Consider the following 22,006-nt stretch of genomic DNA (forward strand, 5'->3'; position numbering starts at 1 on the left):
TTCAGGTTCCTGTATGGGCAAGCTGCAAAAAAAAAAAAAAAAAAAAAAAAACCCACAAAATTAAGTATGAAAATGTACATTTAGAATGAAAAAAATTGCAACAGATCACTGGAGCCTAGGAGGTCCAGACGCCCCACTCTGAGATGCCTTAGTCTGCTCCACAGGACCACCTGGCTGGAACCTGACTTCCCCTTCCCATCTCGAACTCTCAGCACCCCTGGCCGTGGCAGGTGGGGGCCCAAGCTTCAGGGCAAGCGTACCTCTGCAGAGCAGGCTGGCTGTCACTGCTGCTGTGGCTGTTGTGTTTGACATCTCAGGGAGCCGTCAGCAAGAAGCTAGCCAGCCTACATCTCTAAATCCTTAGGCTTAGGAGAGATGCAAATTAAGTATTTAGGATCCAGTCCAATAGAAGTATGATTCTGCACTTTGTGCATGTGCGTGTGCGTGTGCACATGCATGCATGTGAGTGAGTGAGAGTGCGACTGTGGTCAGCGCGGGAGAGCGGGAAGCCTGCTTCCTGATGAAGCCTCGCTCAGCCTCGCAGCCCCGCCCGCCCGCCCAGCACGGGCTTCCTCCCAGGCAGCACCCAGCCCTGAAGAGCCAGAAGCCGCTCCCGAGAAGCCTGAGAAGCAAAGGGTTTGGCAGTAAGTACGTGGTTGGTTATTGTTTAAGACGAGGATGAAAAATCTTAGAAGACAGATCTGAGGGAAGAGGTTCTTCTGCTTTAGGTACAGTGGCTAACGTACCTAGTGGATCCTGATATGACTAAGGCAGCATCAATACAGTCTTTTGTGGTGCCTGGACGGGGTAAGTTAATGCTACATGTGTGCTTTGGGGGGCTAAATATGGATTTGAAACTCGTCTTGAAAAAATAGTCTTTTCTCACTGCTTGTCAAGTTTTCTTCTTGCAAAGGAAGGGTGATTAACGCTGAGCTCCAGTTAGTGTATAAAGTTCTTTGGAAGAGAAGTCCTCTCTCTGCGGGCACTGATTACTGCTAGTGTGGAGATCTGTCTTCACAACCAGGGTGAATAGGGCTGCTTCTGTGTGTTCTTTTCGCCAAGTGTGGGAAGACCAACGTCCTGTAGAGAGAGCCACCCACTTGCCTGGTGCTCGGCCCCCAGGAGGCTCTAGAGCTCCCCCCATGGAAGGAGAGCAGCGCTCTGGCAGCGGGTCCAGGAAGGTCCCCGTGCTCAGCATTAGGGCAGCGCATCGTGAAACCCCAGATGGCAGAATTTCCAAGCAATAGCATAACCGAGATGGAGACTTTTCTAGGAAGGTGTTCATTGTATGGTTTGTTTAGACAGTCTTCCCCCACCCTCCCTCAAAGGCCTCAGCATACTTTGATATATCTGTTAACCGCTCTCTTTTCTAGAAATTAAGTCTTTCGTTTTTATTTTCTTTTCCCACCAACTCTACTTTCTAACTGGGGTAAAATATTTAGCTCAGTATTGCAGGAAGTCGGATTCTTAAGTGTCCTGGGAAGGGTGCCTAACCCCGCTCAGCAGATGCAGAGGTAAAGACGTGTGTTTGCGGCCCCGGCCGTCGCTCTCATCAGTGTGGCTCCGTTTTGTCCCCTACCACAGGACTCCGTAGACTCTGTATTCTTACATAGGTCTTTTTTTAGAGTGGCCGTGTTTCACTTCCTTTAATCTTTCCTTTCCCAAGTGAGTTTACATGTAAGAGCTGTCTGAACAGAGAAGCCCCCAAAAGTAGAGGTGGAGTACAAAACAGACAATGCTCAACTTTCATCTGAAAATCTGGAATTTGAAATAAATCGCTACTGTGAAGTGCCTTTCCCCCCTCATTTTAATCTTATTTTTTAAATACATTAAAAATTTTTGAAATGATAAAAATAACGTTTTTGGGTGCTCACTGTGACAGGTACAGCAGTCAAGCTCTTTACAGATGTCACCTCATTTGATTCTCACAATAGCCCTGTGAGGTAGCTACCTTTATGGTCTTTAATTTGTAGGTGAGGAAATGGAGGCATAGAGAGGTTATGTCACTGGTCAGCGTCAGACAGGTAGGTGGACAGGTGAGTGGGGCAGCTAGGATGGGACTTGGGTCTCTCTCAATCCAGAGCCCGTGCTCTGATACAATGTTATAGCAAATTTGGAAATTAGAGAAAATAGTGACTCAATCCCACACCCTAAAACAACTGTTAAAATTTCTATATTTCTTTATACCTGGACAACTAGATATTATAGCATAAGTTTTTTATGTTATTATGTAGCTTCACAATTATTTTTAATGGTGCGTAACGTTCTATTAAGTGGTTGTTTCATAAATTATTTAGCCTTTCCCTGTTCTTGAAAATTGCATTGCTTTTCTTTTTGTTTGGTTGGTTTTTGCTATTCTGAGTCGTAGTTCAGTAACTGTCTTTGTCCATAGAACATTTCCCATGATTTTGGGTTATGTCTGTGAAATGGATCGCCAGATGTGGGTTTCCTGGGTAAAAGGGCGTGAATATTTTCGTGGAGTTTGGCGTGTTGCTGAACTCCTTTCCATCAACGCTGTGTGTGAGGGCACTAGCTTTACTTCATCCATCCAGCAGTGGACAGCATCCTGGGGGAAGGAGGTAAAACAGAACGTCTTTTTTGTAATTTTGCATTTCCTTTAATATGGTTAGGCCAAAGGCTTTTTCGCATGCTTGTTTACAAGTTGTACTCTCTCTTTTTCTTTTGTCCTCTCTCTTTTGATCATTTTTATAATCTTAACCTTTGCTTTTTTTAAAAATTTTATATTTTTATACCTTCAGCTTTTCTATGTTATATGATTTTTCTGGATTATCTGTTTTTGCTTATAGGAGCAATCTACTTCTGTGCCATTATCACATTGTGGGAATTTTGTTGCTTTTATAATATGTAGGGAGAATGAGTTGCGTGGAGTATTATTGAGTCGAAATAAGGTATCGGTCAAGAGCGTGGGCCCTGGAGGCAGCTTGCTTAGCCTTAACTTCTCTGTCCTTTAGTCTTATTCTCTATGCAGTGGGAGTAGTGACAGTGCCTATTCTGTAGGGTTGTGGGGGTGAGGAGATAAAAGCTAAATTGAAAAACATACACACTGAAAAAGTATTCGATGTATGTAGATGTGTATAGAGAGTATTTGAAGTGTGTATGTATATGTATTTTATATACATAAATGTGCATTATATGTATTTTTTATGGAGAGTCAAACATGTCATTGTTTTTCTTAATGGCTTAAGACAACCTTTCATGTAATCTGGGGAGACAGGGAAAGTTGTCTTAAGCCATGGAGGAAGAATGACACATTTGACTCTATGTCCACTAAAAACTTGTTACACTGAAAGAAAGGCAAATGGCAGACAGAGAGATCCATGCAATACGCATACCACAGAGATTGCTATCCACCATAAATGAAGAATCCTCACAAACCAAATACAAAAGGACAAACACACAAAAGAAAAATGGCAAAGGTTATACACAGACAACTCTCAGAAGAAGAAATTTGGAAAGGCAGTAAATATAATGTTCAACCTCACTAATGATCATGGAAATGCAAATTCAAATACTAATGAAATATCATTTCCCATGCAACAGATTGGCAAAAATTGAAAACATAAATAATATCCAGTGTGAAGAGAACATAAGGAGATGAGCATTGGTAATCACAACTAATAGGAGCAAAAATGAGTGAAGCGTTTTCATATGACAATTTTATAAAAATCTGTCAAAATGTAAACTATGCATAGCTTTGATATGTCTTAGAAAAATACCGTACATGTTTTTAAAGTAAGAATATACAGTATAATCATATTTATGTTAAAACTTTTGCTATTTATGTTAAGAATCTTTAAAAATATATTTTTATTTATATGTGTGTAAAAATTCATTTGTACGGAGTGAAGCATGTGTGATATTGAGCTGTTCACCATGTCACCTCTGGAGAGGGAAGTGGAGTTAGGGCAAGGTCGCTTTCTCCTTTTGCTAGATATACTTCTGTGTTTGAGTTTTTTATGAGTCTGTATTTGTATATTCATGTAAAATAAATAAACAGGCATTTTTCCATGCCTAAAAGCAAGAAAATTCTTGAGAGCAGGATCCCAGATGTAGAGGCTCAGGGTTGGGGAAGTACATGACAATTTTAGGGAGAGTGAGCGTTTGGGTGGCAATGGTATAAGATTCCTTAAAGGTTTTAACTTACCTTTTAGGAAAAGAAGCAAGGAGTGTGTTAAGAAAACTCAACCCGAGGCACGGAGGAAAAGTTGCTTTACTCATGGGCTCTGACCTTCCCCAGCTCCTGCCCCTGTACTCAGGCTTTGTGCAGAGTCTGGAGTCCCCTGTGCATAGCTCAGGACCCCCTCAGACCTGTTGTGCTGCCCCCTTCCTCTCCACCTGTTTCTTATCTCTAGGTTAAAAAGCCACCCCCTGAGATTCAAAGAGCCCTTCATCCCGCTGTCCCCTCCAGATATCCAGCACCTGTCCAAGCCAGGCAGTATGCAGGGGCTTCACCAGCCTGGGAGGGATGGTAGCACACTCATGGATCACGTGACCAGTTGTGACCTGGCTGTGGAGCTGCCACTGGGGGCCAGGATGGAGAGTGATGGAAAGGGAAACTGAGGCACTCCGAGACGAGCCTGCATGGGCCATCGCTCTTGCTCACTTCTCACTTGGCCAGTGCCGTCAGCCAGTCGCTCCCATCCTGTCCTCTCCTGCCATTTCCTCATTCCCTTCCCTGGGATGGTGTTTCCCAGATTTCAGCCAGTTGCTGCCATAGCCATTGCTTACTTACTAAATTTCCTAAAATTGACTTACGTTATTAATATATCTTACAGGGAAACTCTGTGACTTACTGTCAGTGATAACCATTGAATTTAGCATCATAATAATGCTAAATTTAAAAATTAAAATTAGTAATGAAGGCAGAACTCTTTGACATGGTCTATAAGGCATAAGGAACACTACTTACATGAGAGGAAGGAAATGTATTGGGTTTAGATATTTATCCAGCAGAAAGTGACACTATTGTCAGCGCATTCAGGGAGGACGCTGCAGGGAAGACAGGGTCGAGGGAGGACTGTGGAGCATTTATTTATTTTGTGCAGTTGAGGAGCGAGTGAGGTGAGCTGGCGGCATGTAATGACCTGGCATCAGTGGGTCCCCTGAGACAGGCTGTGCGGGAGCCACACTGATTGCTACGGCAGGGCCTCCTCCTCCTGAGCAGAGGCTGCGGTGGCACTGGGCAGAGCGCGCTGGGGAAGTGAGCAGAGGAGCCGGAGGGGCGATGCAGTAGATGAGTGGGAGATCCTCGGGCACGCTCTTGGGTTGTAAATAAGTCTCTACTGAGCCTACGGGGACCTGACACAGGTCTCCCTCATGGGATCCTGGCATGAGTGAAGGTAGTCCCTCTGGCCTCACCGCTGCCACCTGTGAGTCCCTGCTGCCTGGGAGGGGCCCCAGGACTGGGAGGTGGTGCAGCAGTCACTTTTGCGAACTGGCCGGCAGAGCTGAGCCACTGGGCATCTCCAAAGGAGGGCTGGGCCCACCTGACGGGATCAGGGCAGGTGGGGGTGGCGTGCTTGCTTTCCCACTTCCCGCCGTGGTATCTTTCCCTTGTTCTGCTGCTGTTCCCTCGGCCTGTGCACGCTCTCTGTGCCTTCTCACCTAGTTTGTGCCTGTTATTCTGGAAATGTCACCTGAAGGGTCTTTTCCTCCTTGTCTTCGTCATGTCCCCCACTGGATAAGCTCTTAAAGCACCGAGAGACTCCCTTTAGTAGCATTTTCTCAATTGAGATCTTGTATTTTTTTGTGACAATTTAATAGTTCCTACACTGGACCGCGAATCGCAGACGGGGAAGGATGGTGCTTGTTTTTGGCCCTCTCTGTGTCCAGTGCCTACTCCAGTGCCTGAGATAGAAGTTGTGCTGCAAAAACGTGTGCTGAGCAAACAGATGAATGAACAGTCCAGCTGTTTGATTGTTTAAACAAGTGAATTCCCACGACTCCTTTCAGATCTGACTTTTCCTTTCCCAGTGCACAAAGCACAGGGAATGAAGGCCCGGAGAGTGGGAGTGCAGGGTGTGTGTGTGAACCACAGGAGGGAGCTTGGGTTTTATTCCAAGGGACATGGGGACCCACTGTAGGGTTCTGAGCAGAAGAGCAACAGGATCTGACCTGTGTTTTTAAAGGGTCACTGTGGTTAATATGGAAAGATTAACCAGAGTGGAGGGAATAGGGTGATCAGAGGATGAAGGTGAATTAAGAGGCAGCCACGGCATCCAGAATAAGCTCCGAGTGGATTTGGGGTCTATCCTGAACACAGAGCTGGAGGGATGCGGCTCTTTTGGGCATCAGGATCCTATTATATGTTTGTGGTTCTGAGAGTGTGCTAACTTTTCACAAGAGAACCACGCTGTGGTCCTGAGTTTCCCACATTAAAACACATAACTTTTCAGTTAACAAATGTTTGCTGTACCTTAAAGCCCTCCAGAAGCCCCAGGCCATGTGTGCAGGTTTAGGGGCTGTGACCCCATCAGCAGCTGGCTGGCTTCCGGCACTCCTTTGCCTGGACCTGCTGCTTCCTTCTATCACAGATGATACCGCCTTGCCACTGGTCACACAGGGAGGAGGCACTCCTGCCTACAAAACAGAGTCTAAGCTCCCTAACCTGGCTTCTGGGTCCACAGCCTCCTGCCAGACCATTTTTCCAGTGCTGCTTTGCACTACCCACCCAAGTGCTCACCCACTGCTGCCAAGCTGAGCCGCCTGGCACCCGCACCCTGGCATCACCCCTGCCTGCCTGTGGGCGTGTGGAATGCCCTTTCTTCGAGTTTCCAGATACCAACATCCTACTCATCCTTCCAAGCTGTATTGGTTAGCAAGGGCTGCTGTAACAAAGCAGACTGGGTGTCTTAAACAACAGAAGTCAACTTTCTCACAATACTGGAAGCCAGAAAACCAAGATCAAAGTGTAGGCAGGGGTGGTTTCCCCTGGGTGCTCTGTCCTTGGCTTGCAGATGCTGTCTTCTGCCTGTGTCTTCACATGGTCTTCCTTCTGTTCACGTCTGTGTCCTAATGTCCTCTTCTTACAGGGACACCAGTCATATTGGATCAGGGCCCACTCATATGAATTTATTAACCCTTAATTACCTCTTTCAAGACCCTGTCTCCTAATACAGTCACATTCTGCGTTGCTGGGGGTTAGGAATTTGGGGTGGTGGGCGAGGGGACACACAGTTCAGCCCATGACAAGAGTCTGGCTCAAACGCCACATTCCCCTCAGCGTCCTCTTGTTCTCCTGCATCACAGCCCTTTAGTAACCTCCTGTCATTCATTCACCTCAAGTATCACCAAGAGACCATGTAGTCCACACTCGTGGGCTATACTACTCTTTCTGAGTGTTGACCACACCAATTTTATCCCTGGCCGTTTAATTTTTCACTGTTCATCAAATAGAACATTTCTGAGCATTTCCCATACATAAAGCATTGACCCAGATGCTGTGCATAAATGCAAAGGTGAATCAGATCTGGTGCTTCCAGATAGCTGGAGAGACATGATATTGGCATACACAGCCATACAAGAGAAGGAAATAAATGTACGAAAGACATAGATAAAATGCCTGGAATTTAGAGGCACATCAAATCATTTCCATCCTTTTGTAGGTGTGCGGAGCTGGTAGGCAGAGAAGTCTGCAGAGAAGAAGTAACGTTTGATCTGGGACTTGAAGGATGGATAAGTTTTGTGTATATAGTAGGCAGCCTTTTGAGTTTGGCATCTTGGCATAATGCATTTAAAATTCATCTTTTTTGTGTGAGTAGCTGTAGTTTATTGTTTTTATTGCTGAGTATTCCATCATATAGACATACCACGGTTGGTTTATCCTCTCACCGTGGAAGGATAGTTGGGTCATTTCTGGTTTTGCTGTTATGAATCAAGTTCCTATGAACATTTGCATTACAGATGTTTGTGTGAACCCAAATTTTCATTTCTCTTGGGTGTATACAAGGAGTGGGATTCCTGGATTGTATAAGTGTATGTTTACTTTTTAAGTCATGCATTTTGTTATTATTATTATGATTGTTATTTGTTATTATTGAGTTTTATGAGTTCTTTATAAATTGAAGAAACAAGTCCTTTATCAGTTTCGTGTTTTGCAGATACTTCCTTTCCAGTCTGTGGCTTGTCTTTTCCTTTTCTTGATAACATCTTTTGAAGACCAGAAGTTTTAAATTTTGATGATTTATCAGTCTTTAAAAAATTTATTCTATATATCATGCTTCTGGTGTTGTATCAAAGAAATCTTGGCCTCACTCAAGGTCACAGCAATTTTCTCCTGGAAATTTTCTAGTTTTAGGTTTTACGTTTTGGTCTGTGATTCACCTTTAACATTTATTGTGGACCAGATACTGGGCACAGAGCTGTGGAACCCAAGAGGGACGAGACAGTCCTTCACTCCAGACCATCTGGGCTGGGAGGTGGTGCGGGAGGCAAACACGTAACCAGAACGTCACTGTGGTGTAAGGAACGCTGCCAGGCACTGCTGCAGGGTTCTGTGGACAGTCACTGTGGGGGAAGCAGGACTTTTCCCCAGATAAGGGGCCCCTGAGCCGAGTTTTGCAGGACAGTAGGAGTTAGGCAGAAAGCAGCGGGAATCAGGGGTGGAAAGCCTATTGTTCTGGGCTTGGATTGAGTGGCCTTGGGCAGGCCTGGAGAATGGATGATAGACACTGCATCCCAGCAGCTGCTGGTCACTTGTGGGGCCTGGGCTCTGAGTGCAAGGCAGCGGGCGGAAGTGGGCAGAGGGGGTGGGGGTGGCTTGACAGTGTGACTCATGCCCTGCTCTTTGAGGAACAGGAGGGAGCTTTCTTCATGAGTCAGTCAAACGCGTCTGTATCAAAACACCCATCGTTAGGGGCAGCCACAGTGCTGTTACGTAACTGTTCCTGTCCCCCACCCTGGGAACAGGCCACATAGCAGTGCCGTACTCGCTGTTCCTTGTAGATTTACTCCTGAGGACTATGTGAGGAATGGGTGATGACAACATGATCTCAGGAACAGCCTGCAAATTATCCCTCATAGTTGTGGTTCTTGTGTATATTTAAAACACGATACTAGAAGCCTTTGATGTGGAGGGAAGACAGGGCACGTTCCAGGTGCTGAATGAGTTAACCCTGCACAGCACAGCAGTTACTTTCATAGCAACTGGCACTACAGGAAAATAGCTGAAGTCTGTGGGTTAGAAAGGAAAACTTCAGGAATGTGAGAACAAAAAAGAAATCGGCTGCATTCAGTGATTTGATTTAATCTGGTAATGAGGAAATCCAGAACTCACTGTGCTCTGGCAGCAGCAGACTCCCATGGTGTGTGCGAAGGGCCAGACTCTCCCTGTGGAGCAGAGGGATGTCCACCACGACTCTGGGCACCCAGGCAGTGCAGGCAGGACTCGAGTCCCACGAAGAGAGCATCCAGATTTTGTTCCTGCCTCCTCTGCATCTATAGAAGCTGCAGCAAAGTTCTGTCTTCCCCTGTGTCTTCCGGGCGGTCCCGAGGAGTGAGCACAGATCAGCAGGCTCGGCCACCGTGCAGCCTTTCTCTGTTCCTGGCCTGGGCACTTGTGGCGACAGCTGCTGTTGAGACCACTGCACTGGAGGCCTCTGCTGCCCGCAGTCTTGAAGGCACCTCTCCTCAGCCACAGAAGGAGTCCTCCCAGGGCTGTGAGGTGCCAAAGTGCCAAGACTTCAGTACGACCCAGAAGGCACGGCGAATACGCTGGGAGACCCCAGAATTTCTTGAGGAATCGCTTTTTCAGTGTTATCTTGATGGCCCTGTCTCTACCTGCCTCTCTCTTTCCCTAGGCTGAGAGTTGTCCCAGGAGGCTCTCCAGTTCCTCAGACAGACAGACAGACTGCCAGGGGCCCTTCCTGCCAGCCTCCCAGCACACCTGGGTCGCAGTTCTCAGGGTGCTTGGGTCCAGCTGAGACCTTGCTACTCCAAACTCTTCAAGCTTTCGTGACTCAGGGCTGCCTTTGCAGAATAATGTCTTTGTTGTAGAAAACCTGTTTCTATCCAAGAGGAGTCCTTTGTGACTATGTCAGAAATCAAGACGCTGAAGGCGCCAGATCGGAGGGGGAGGCTGCCCTCGTTGAGCAGGAAGCAGGAAAGGAATCAGAGTCGGGTCTTGTTGCTTTCCCCTATAAGCTGAACTTCTGTATTTTTCCAGGCTCAACATTTACTTTTGTTATTGGTTGTCTGCCCCCAGCCCCAACACACGCACACATCAAGAGAGCTTGGGCCTTTGTGGGGTGAAGGCCTCCCTCGGCATCTGGGGGTACCTGGCTCTGATGCAGGATCACATGAGTGGTGAGGACTGGTCGGGGTGAACACGTATCTTTCAGAGGGAAGAGAAATAACCAGTCACAATTAAAGCCTTGAAGGGGAATGAGCCGCATGAGGAAGCAGTCGGGTCTGTGAGTGACTCGGGGGCTCCCTGGCTGGACGGCTTGGTACAGCCATGACAATGGAGAAGCTGACACCAGCGCTCTCACCTCTGAATCAGAACTGGGCTGTGGGTGGATTCTCCCACCATCTCCTGCCTTCTTGAATTGTTAAGCCACTTTCTCAGCAAGGGGACTTGTGAGCTGACCCTTGGTGGTTTTTCTCAGCAGCTCCTGTTTGCAGGATAGGTAGTGTGTGTCATGCCAAGGGCGCATGGCACCTGGGGGCTGCCTCTCCTGAGTTTGCAGAGCTGATGCTGGCTTCTTCCTTGTTTATATCTTGCTTTGGTCAGAAGGCCAGTGTGGCTAAAGTATAGTGAGCAAGGTGGGGGCAGTGGATGTGGTGAGGGACAGACCTCTGCACCCAGGGGCAGGGGCTCTTGTCACTGAGGGTCCTTCTTTGCTTCTGTGCTCAGCAGTGTTGGGGAGAAGATTTGTCCCCTTCCTTCTGGGTGCTGGTGGTTCAAGTCCACAGAAGAGTGTTGGTGGAAGGCCTGGAATTTACTGGCTGGCAGGGCAGTATACCCCAAAGTTCTTGCATTGTTCTTAGAGGAAATAGGACAGAATGAGACAGAACTGCTTGTTGCCTTGGAAGCTGTGCCACCAACATCACAGGCTTGGCCCCTTGTCCCACCTGATGTAGGGACCCTGGTTAGGAACAAAGAAACAGAAAAGTGTGGATGAAAGATAAGTTACTCAGACTTGATGCTTTAATGATCGGTTTCCTAAATGTGTGGTTACCGTCAGCTCCCACTTGACAAAGCATCTACTAACAAATTCGTTTATCATGTTCCTGTTAAGACATCTGGTTACATCTTAAACCTTAAAAATATAAAGTGTTATTTACTATTACTGTGAAACTAGGACATATACCAAAAATTTTATAAGTCATCCTTCAGGAATAAATTCAGGAAATTAGATAAAGCAGTAGATGATTTTAGAGATTCGATGCTGAATAATTTTAGGAACTATTTCTCAAGCATGACTATGAGTTAATGAGATTAAGTTTTATAATGCTAATGCTCAGACATCAACGTGAATAACATTTTCAAGGTAATAGTATGGGCAGGCACTACATCCATGTCAATGGGGTTCTCATCCTGAAAGCAATTTTTTTGTTTTTTAATTTAATTTTATTTTGTCAATATACAATGTGGTTGGTTATTGTGGCCCATTACCGAAACCTCCCTCCCTCCCTCTCCTCACTCCCTCCCAAGGAATTGTGATTGTTGTGTCTTCTTCCCTCCCCCCCCATTTATTTGTGTATTTATTTATTTTTAGCTCCCACAAATCAGTGAGAACATGTGGTATTTCTCTTTCTGTGCCAGACAGCTTTCACTTAATATAATTTTCTCTAAGTCCATCCATGTTGTTGCAAATGGCAGTATTTCATTCGTTTTTATAGCTGAGTAGTATTCCATTGTGTAGATGTACCACATTTTCCGTATCCACTCATCTGATGATGGGCATTTGAGCTGGTTCCAACTCTTGGCTATTGTAAAGAGTGCTGCGATGAACATTGGGGAACAGGTATACCTTCGACTTGATGATTTCCATTCCTCTGGGTATATTCCCAGCAGTGGGATAGCTGGGTCATATGGTAGATCTATCTGCAATTGTTTGAGGAACCTCCATACCATTTTCCATAGAGGCTGCACCATTTTGCAGTCCCACCAACAATGTATGAGAGTTCCTTTTTCTCCGCAACCTCACCAGCATTTATCATTCAGAGTCTTTTGGATTTTAGCCATCCTGACAGGGGTGAGATGGTATGTCAGTGTGGTTTTGATTTGCATTTCCCGGATGCTGAGTGATGTTGAGCATTTTTTCATGTGTCTGTTGGCCATTCATCTACCTTGCTTTGAGAAATGCCTATTTAGCTCCTTTGTCCATTTTAATTTTTATTTTATTATTATTATTTTTTAGTATAATTTCCATTTTATTTTTTTCCAGAGAATAGTTTTTCTTCAGTCCTTATGAATTCACCTCCTTACATGGGCTTTGGTGGAGGTCGCGGGCAGCACCTGCAGGTCTAAATCATGGTGGGGGTGTTCAGTCCTTCTGGGCTTCACGAGATCGATTCCTGACAACCTTGCTGTGAATGGCACAACTCACACAGTAATGTAGCTTCACATACAGCTTGGGAAGCACATAGGCATCGAAGACACTCGCTTCGGAAATGTCCCTGACGGCTGCAGCCTCTACTAAGTTTCAAATGACGGACTTCTTAATGGCCTTGTCCTTGGGCACGCATCGAGCACAGTTCGTGCAGCGAATAGGATGCACATGGCTGCGGCCCTTTTTGGCACAACCGTTGTTCCATCTTTTCTTTGTCATCTTGGAGAGGAGGATTCGAGAGAGGCACCCATTTTTAAATTGGGTTACTTTTGTTGTTGTTGTAAGGTTGTTTCAGTTCCTTGTATATTCTGGATATTAATCCTTTGTCAGATGTATATTTTGCAAATATTTCTTCCCACTCTGTTGGTTGTCTTTTAACTCTGCTAATTGTTTCTTTTGCTGTGCAGAAGCTTTTTAATTTGGTATAATCCCATTTGTTTATTTTTCCTTTGGTTGCCCCTGCTTTGGGAGTTGTATTCATGAAGTCTGTGCCTAGTCCCACTTCCTGGAGTGTTTCTCCATGTTTTCCTTAAGAAGTTTTATTGTTTCAGGGTGTATATTTAATTCTTTAATACATTTTGAGTTGATTTTGGTATATAGTGAGAGGTATTGGTCTAGTTTCATTCTCTTGCATATGGATATCCAGTTGTCCCAGCACCATTTGCTGAAGAGGCACTCTCTTTCCCAATGTATAGGCTTAGTGCCTTTGTTAAAGATCACATGGCCGTAGGTGTGTGAGTTGATTTCTGGATTCTCTATTCTATTCCATTGATCTATGCGTCTGTTTTTATGCCAGTACCATGCTGTTTTGGTTAGTATAGCTTTGTAGTATAGCTTAAAGTCAGGTAGTGTTATGCCTCCAGCTTTATTTGTTTTGCTCAGAATTGCTTTGGCTATGCATGGTCTTTTTGTTATTCCATATAAATGTTAGGATAGTTTTTTCCATTTCTTAGAAAAATGTCATTGGAATTTTGATGGGGATTGCATTGAATTTGTTCACTTTGGGTAGTATAGACATTTTCACAATGTTGATTCTTCCAATCCAAGAGCATGGAACTTTCCATCTTCTTGTGTCCTCTTTAATTTCTCTCAACAGTGGTTTGTAGTTCTCATTATAGAGAGTTCTCATTAGTTAACTCTATGAAAGCAATTTTGGAACTGTTTTTTTGTTTGTTTTGTTTCCTGCAACTGTTTAGAGTCATTTATAAATTTTGCAGGAAAAGGATTGTCATTGCTTTTTTGTCTGTTTTGCATTTGCCCATTAATTCAGCACCTATTTACTGCATGCCTTCTATTTGCAGGGCCCTGTGCTGGGCCCTGTGCACCTTTTTAGAAGCTCCCTGCTGGTGGGGCAGGGGCAGGGAGACACCCACATGTATATTTTCAATGATAGTCGGAATCTAAATATGCATTAACGAGTATTTGTTGAGCACCTGCTATGTGCCAGGAACACCGTGGTGAACAAGGGGGCAAGTCTGTGCTGTCATGGACCTTCCGTGGTGATGGAGGGAGGCAGATAATCAGTGATGTGTGATCAATGCTGGTGATGTGTGATCAATGCTGGTGATGGTCTTGGTTTGGTGATAAAGGCTCTGAAGAAATAAAGAGGGGGCTGCTAGGTCCGGTGGGAGAGCTACTACAGAGAGTGGAAAGAGGTGCTCTCTTAGAGGAACTACTTAGAGGAACTGCTCTTAGAGGAAGTGCTCTTGAGCAGAGGCCAGACTGAGGATAACGGACCCCCTGTGTGAGAGCTGGGGGCACATTCGGCAGAGGGAACTGCGAGTGCAAAGCTCTTTAATGGGAACTAGCCAGGCATGTCCAAGGAGCTGGAAGCTGGTGCCAGCAGGAAGCAGGGGGAGTGGACAGAGCCAAGCTGACAGCATGGGCAGGGTCAGGCTGCCTAGGACCTTGGGGGCCACAACAAAGATCTTGGATTTTCATTCCAGATGCAGTGAGAAGCCATTGGAGGGTTCTCTGTAGGGAGTGACAGGATCAAATTTGTGTTTGTGTTTAAAATTATTTTTAAAACTTTTATTGTAAAAAATCACATAAATTGAAATTTACCATCTTAACCATTTTTAAGTGGACAACTCATGATATGTGTTTCTAAAAGACCCCTCTGGCTGCAGAGCAGGATTAACTGTGTGGACAGGAAGGGACCAGTGCAGAGGCAGAGAGACAGGAGGCTGCAGGATCCAGGTGAGAGGTGGGCACCTTGGGGGAACCTTCAGTGGTCAAGGACATAGAAGTTCCAAAAGAGAATTACACAATTTTCTGGGGGGTTAGAGAGATAGGAGTATCAGACCTTGTGAGAAAGTCTTGATTGGCATGGGCCTCGAAGTCAGGGATAGAAAACACTCATAGAGGGAGGGGCTCGGACAAGTGAATGCCCCACGGTGAGAACCATGACACTTGGGAGGGTAGAGAAGAGGCTGGCTGGGCTGCACTGTGGGGTAAGTGGTCAGCGTGGCTTGGCCGAGCTCCAGTGAGCAGGTGTTTAATTTGGTGAGTGCTATTGTCTGGATGTTGGTGTCCCCCCAAAACTCATCTGTTGGAATCTAAAACCCAATGTGATAGTTTTAAAAGGTGGGGCCTTTCAGAAATAAGTCGTGGGTGCTCCACCTTTATGAATAGGTCTAGTGCCCTTATGAAAGAAGCTCGAGGGAGCTCCCCTGCCCCTTCCTGTGCGAGCTCTTACCAGATGCTGAATCTGCCGGTGCCTTCGTCTCAGACTTCCAGCCTCCAGAACTGTAAGCAGTAGACTGCTGGTGTTTATGAGCCACCCAGTCTAAGGTATTCTGTTACAGCAGCCTGAACGGACTGAGACGGGGGTCAGGGGAGCAGCGGGTCCAGGGTCAGGTGCACAGATTGAGGTGATGCTGCCCAGGTCCTCAACAGGCACTCTGCAAGCTCTTTGCCATTTGTTGTTGCCCAAAATGTGGATGACAACAGCTGCTTCGCGGGGAGCCAGGAGCATGAAAGAAGATGTAGGAAAATGCCGAACGTCATGCCTGGCACGTAGTCAGCGTTGATAAATGTTAGCTGTAAGATGAGGTAAGGTGAAGGGTCTTAAGCACGAATGACTGGCTCCCACTGAATTTTGGAAGTCTCTTGGGAATACGTGGAGGGGCTGAGCTCCAGAAGGGACCTGGGTGCAGGTCTGTGCTGGAGAGAAAGGCCGGGTAGTTGTGAACTTGAGACATGGGAGCCCCAGGGAGATGACTCTGAAGTTCTGAGTCTGGGAGAGTGGGGGAAAGGCCGTGCTGATGATAGGGATGGGGAAGTTGGGGCGGAGCGGGTTGTGCAGAGTGTTCTGGGTCTGTTCTGTGCCCTGTGCTAGGGCTGGCCGTCCGCAAGGAGATGCCGTGAGGCTGCCCCACGAAACCTTACTGACCAGAGGGGCAGGCAGGCACAGAGCCCGATGAGACCCCCCACACTGGGGAAGGTTTTCTAGAGTAGGGACTTGACCTCACTTTGGAAGGAGGGATTGAAGTCCAGACCGAGGGAGCTGGGCCTCTTCTGCCCTTCTACATCTCCTCTCATGTTCCTCTACCAGCTCTGTGCCGGGAGGTGTCCCTAGTCACTGTGTCTGCTCTCCAGGCCGTCCTGGGGACTGCAGGGGGCGCAGAATGAGCTGAAGGCCGTTCTTCCCAGCTCCTGCCCCACTGAGGCTCCTTGGGTTGGTTGTGTTTCTCTGCTGAAGGCCACAGCTCCTGAATGTCTGTCCAACTCTCTCTGGGTTCCAGCTGCTTCCTTCCCTGACCCCTGCAGACCTAGGGGTGATAAGGTGTCCGGCCCTGGGCTTTGCTTCTGGCTCCTTGCCAGTCCTGCCAACACCTTTGTGAATGGTTCCTTTCTGAGTTTGCCTCAGTTTCCCAGCTGGCATCCCAGGCAGTAGCATGTGTCAGCAGCCAGGACCGGGACTGAATAAACGTTATGGCCCGAGATGCTTCAGCCTAACAGTTATGAAAGTCTCTCCTATACTGCAGTTTTTACTACAGGTTCCCTTCTATACTACAGTTTTTATTTGGAGTTTGTTACTTTACAATAGGCCCTTTTAGACTGTTCTTGAAGAAAGGGCTCTTGAAGTATTTTATTCTCATCTCCTTTCTCTACTGCCTTGGCTCATTCACTTTTGGTTCTTCGATGTGAAGCCACATTATAGGTAAGAAAATAACTACTGATTAGTGGTCATCGGCTCTTTGGGGCTCTGGCTTCATAGTTCCACTTTGGAGACAGAAGGACGTCCCAGACCAGTGATTCGGAGCTTCTGGTCTCAATATAGCTGCCAGATTACAGCCTCTCTCAAGGGTCCGTGTTTCGTGCACGGGACCCGCCTCTGCCTCTGTTTCTCATTCCAGGTTCCGCCCGATCCATTGCTGGTCTCCGTCTCGTGGCGGTTCACGGACTCTGTAGGTTCTCGCTCCACTGTCCAAGTTTGTTTTCAGACTTGAGGCGGCGTGGTTCATGCTGTGAGATGTTCCTCTCTATCCAGTTTTCATTTTAACCCTTCTCGGCCCTCGTTTTCTTCCAGTGACTTCCCCTGGTTGGATCAGTGAGCTTTAGCTTGCAGGTTTTCTTCTGATGCTGTGTGGAAATCTGTTCTTTCTCTTGTTTGCCAGGAAAGAATCTAAGGCTATTGGGATGATTTTTTCATGTCCAGACCACAGGAAATAATCAGGTTTGAAGCATTTCCTGTGGCCACTTGCTGAAGTCTGGGATTCCCTGGGCTGCTCCCAAACCTGATTTTCAGCATTGACATCACGAGACACATCGTGTGCCGGTGTAAGACCCGGCACCTGAGGACTCGCGTTTTTCCTCTTCAACAGCCTCTCAGCCTCGGTGCTGCTGACATCTTTGGGGCTGCCCTTTGGGCTGTAGGATGTCTAGCAGCCTCTGTGGCCTCTACCCAGCAGAACCCCACGTCCACACATCCTCATATGTCCCCCAGAGGGCAGAATGGCCCTGGGCGGAGAACCACAACTATAGATTAGTCAGGGGCAAACTGAACGCTTTAGAAAAACTCCGGCTCGATGTTTTCCACATGTTGTTCACTTGTGTTCTGCTTCCTGCTGAGTCCCCTGGTGATTGAGCTATGTGCACATTCTTATTCAGTTAGTTCTCAGGCTTGAATGCCGTAGCTTTCCGCTTCCTTAGTGCTCATTGTGCTTGCAGCCCAGACCTGCTGCCCCCTCCCACTCTCGACTTGTCATTATTTTCTGATGGCCCGGAATGGTTTCCCAGTCACCCTTCTGTTTTCTTATCCTAAAAGGGTGATAAAGCTAAGGTCCCAGGATTAACCCTGCCAACCCAGCTCTGCGGGTGCAGATTCGGTAGCAGAACAGCATGTTTTAAGGGAGCGGGAGGCATATGCATGGGCTCTGACTTCCCCGGTGCCCCGGCCCCTAATTCTCTTCCTAAAATAGCTGTTCCTCTTCCACCCTTCCTCCCTTCTTCCCTCCTTTCTTTTCTACTTTTGCCGTACGATTCATGGGTTACTGTTTAAATGTAAGCCTTACACTATTCTGGAGAGGAAAGAAACTTGGTAAGAAAATAAAATGTTTGAAAAATTTAAAGAAAACAGCCCTGGAAAGACCCTCTCTCTGCCCTGTCCTCTCCACGCCCCACTCCCACCCCCCGCGGGAGTGAGTTCCTAGATTTAACTGTAATTCCTTCATCAATTCGATCCTTTCTGATGTTTATGAGGATTTTAAGAAATCAGGAAATTAATAATAGGAATATCTTTTTCACTGCCTTGTACTTGGCCAGAGCCCGTCTCTTTGTTTTATATTAGTAATTCACATCCGCAAGAAAACTGTCATTCAAACAGCTTCCCCACCTGTGTTTATCATTTGGCAGCCAGGATTTGCTAAGGTGGGGACCAGTGCTAACGACGGTAAGGTGTCTGCCCTTGGTCTTTATTTCTCTATTTCCCTCTTTCATGTTTCTGAATGAAGATAGGCTGCTCTGTGTACAGGAAGCCTTCCCAAATTTTGCATGTCTGCCTGCCTCCTGCCACTGAGAACTTATCTGACCGATCCCTCACCGTGTGTTGTGAGTGAGTAAAGCAGAGCAGCCCCCACCTAACACAATTCACAGCTTTTGTCGGGAAGGCAGCTCACCCTTGTTCAGAGCCCTCTGTGTGCCGGCACTGTGGTCTGTGTTCTCTTTCAGTCTTCGTGTTGTATGTGGTTGGCATTGGTAACCCCATCTTACTTGGGAAGATGGTGATAATCCTAGTGTTCAAACAGCATGCCTGGCTCGCATGGTCAGCAGTGGAGCTGGATTTGGACCAGGTGCACTGGATCCACAAGCCTTCGTGCTTTCCCAAGGGAGCAAAGGTTATTCAGAGACCCCACATCTACTGTTGAGCCATGTAGATTTGGGGGCCAATTTAAACTGGGTTTGATTCTTGGCTCCATGATAAACTCTGTGATTTGGACACGTTGCTTAAACTCCTTGAGCCAAATAAAGTTTCTCCATCTGTAAAATAGGGGTGTCTTCATCAGTCTGAGCTGCCTTAACAGAAATACTATGAACTCAATGGCTTATAAACAACAGAAACTTATTGCTCACAGTTCTGGAGGCTGGGAAGTCCAAGATCAAGGCACTGGCGGGTTCCCTGTCTAGTGGGGGCTCTCTCTCTGGTTCATAGATGGCACCTTCCTGCTTTGTCCTCACATGGTGGGAGGGAGAACAAGCTTCCTCAGGCCTCTTTTATAAGGGCATTAATTCCATTCATGAGGGTTCCGCCCTCATGACCTAATCACCTTCCTGATGTCCCACCTCCTAATACCACCACATTGGGGACTAGGTTTCAACGTATCAATTTGAAGGGAGACACAAACATCCAGACCATAGCAGGGAGTGACATGTACCTTGTAGGGTTACAGTGAGGACTTAATGAGCCATCCATGTAGAGCCTGGAGTACCCCATCAGGCTCAGAGTAGAACAGTGTAGCTGCTCTCAAGTCACGAAAGCACATATGTAATTAACTGGTTCCCCGTCTCAGAGAGCCAGGCCAAGGGGGTGGCAGAAGAAGCAGTGGGACATGGATCGGGTGGAAAGCCAGAGTGGCCTAGGGGTGCCCCTGCTCCCCTCCCGGCAGGAGGCCTTCCTGCAAGTGGACAGAGGGCAGAGCCAAGGCCGGTGGCGCAGTGTTTAATAAGGTGGAGCCTGGGGAGCGGGGAGCAAGGTTGCTGTTCAGTCTGACTAGATCGTAGGGAGCGGCTCTGTGTCTTCTCACACCGGTCCTTGTCCCCCTGTCTGTGTTGATCCTACAGAGCCCATCACCGCTCCCTGGTGTGGGGCACCCCATGCCGGGCACTTTCCCTATCTGTAGCCGTCTCTTCCTGGTTACAGAGAGTAGGACATCAATGACTTTATTATTGTGTATTTTAAATTCTGAAAGATGATGGGATTTGAAGGGAAGAGGCTGGCTGGGGACGGGTACAAAATGGGAGGCTCGAGTCCAGGGAACACAAGGACAGAGTGAGGCGTGAAGAACACTCGGTAGAGGCAGCGTGTGCAGCAGGGGGGTCCAGACGGAGGAGGTCTCGGGCTCCCTGTGGGAATAATGTGGCTGAATTCAGAGGTGCCAGGAGAGGAGAGAACGAGGTGTGACTTGGCAGATGAAGCAGGGGCTTTGCCTTGGAGCAAGCAGCTCGTCCGTCTCTGGCCAGAGGTGGTCAGATTTGCTGCTGGAGAGTAAGAGAGCAGTTTAGATCTTTGCATTTTGACTAAGATGGTTTTTTTTTCTTTTCTTTTTTACCAAGGACCTAGACTCCCAAAATGTTGGAGAAAGATTTGCAAGGAAAATATCCCCCCTCTTCCTGCTGCTTTTTGTCTTCATATGTTTATGTTTCTGGCGCGGGGTGGGGGGGGGGTATAAATAAAAGCCATTTCATTTCAGAGGTAACCTCGGTGGATTTTGGAACATATAGACACAATGAAAAAATCATCTTTTGTTTTCATAAAGTAATCCCTGTAATAGTCATTCTAAGTAGTTCTAATCATAACATAAAAGGGTAACTTGATTAAATAGATATTTTACGTAAGTCATCTCCATGAGTCAGACTGACATGATGCTAGTAGGTTCTATAGTAACTGATAAAATTCATGATGATTTTCTTCAAGAATCACTCAGGTTCTGTTAGTTCATTTTATATTTGGAGGAAGTCCTAATAAAATTACTTACTGTACAGGTCTTAACCTAGGCATTCTTCCATTGTTGCTGTGGAAACCAGTGTTAAAAATTGTGGGCTGAAAAAGAGAAATAATCAGTGCTAACCATCAGTAAAATACATGAGAAGTGAGTTGCTTTTTTTTATACAGAATTTTTAAAAAATCGTGGTGCCTGGAGCCAAGCTGAGACTAATAAGGTTCTGAACTAATTATGTAACAGAAATCATGACTAGTGATCTCAGAAACACTATGCAAAACAAATCACAAAGTCTCTAAAAGAATGTTCTCACCGGTAGCCACATTCCCACAGCTGCTGTGGTCACAGTGCTGCAGAGCGGGTTCCAGGTAGATGCCTGGATACAAGCCACCGCTAATTGCGTTGTTTAAATAGGAGTAGGAACTGGACGGCCTTTGTGCAGAGCCATCATTGTTGACATGGTGTCCTTCAGCCAGGAAAGGAGACAAGAGCAGAAGGGAGTTGCAGCTGAGCTAGACCCTGTGGTCTCTCCCATGGCTGGGCGATGGGGTGTACTGGGATGCTCGTGGGAAGGGGAGCCGGGGACACTTAGCATAGGGGCAGTTCATTAGACCCTGTTCCCTGTACCAGTGGCCACTGGAATTGGTTGTCACCCGTGGGTGTGTTGTAAAGTGCAATTCTGGTGTTCTTTGAGAGGATGGCACATTGTAGTTTGGGTGCTCTGGGTCACACCATTGGCCTTCAGAGTCCACAGGGACAGGCAGAGTGAGGGCTGGAGCTGATGGGACCCTAGAGGGCATTGAGTCCAGTCCCATTATGTTACTGATGGAAGAAACAGAGGCCCAGAGGGGAAGGGCTGGGCCAGTCCTCGCTCTGCAGTGCAGCGCTGACAGCTGGGCGCAAGACTCGTGCTGTGTGCTCTGTCCCTGCACATGACTTTTTTCTTAGGCCATTAGCTGCATCCTGCTACTTTGAGCAGGTTTTCTTTCATAAAATATTTTAGTTAGGGCAGTAACTCTGCCCTATAAAATCAGGGTTGACCAATTAAAATGTGCTTTATTAACTTTTAAATGATATCCATCTTTATCCAAAAGAAAAAAAGTATTGTGTTTCTGTGAAATCCAATTTTCAAACAATTCATTATGTCTATTTAAAAATTAGGTAAGTTGTTTCTTTGTTAACCCTAAAGCTGCAAAGCTTATGGACATTTTATGTCTTGACTCCAGCTGACCTGTTTCATATGAGGTGTGATGTTATATATGAAGTACG

The 22,006-nt window shown here is 46.6% G+C and overlaps 1 pseudogene; it reads right to left on the minus strand.

The window, feature by feature from the left end:
* Positions 1-12,390: 12,390 nt before the first annotated feature.
* On the minus strand, positions 12,391-12,794 carry LOC134389235 (small ribosomal subunit protein eS26-like; annotated as a pseudogene).
* Between the last annotated feature and the right edge of the window lie 9,212 nt (positions 12,795-22,006).

This window comes from Cynocephalus volans, chromosome 10 (genome assembly GCF_027409185.1).
Source record: "Cynocephalus volans isolate mCynVol1 chromosome 10, mCynVol1.pri, whole genome shotgun sequence".
NCBI classification, from domain to species: domain Eukaryota; kingdom Metazoa; phylum Chordata; class Mammalia; order Dermoptera; family Cynocephalidae; genus Cynocephalus; species Cynocephalus volans.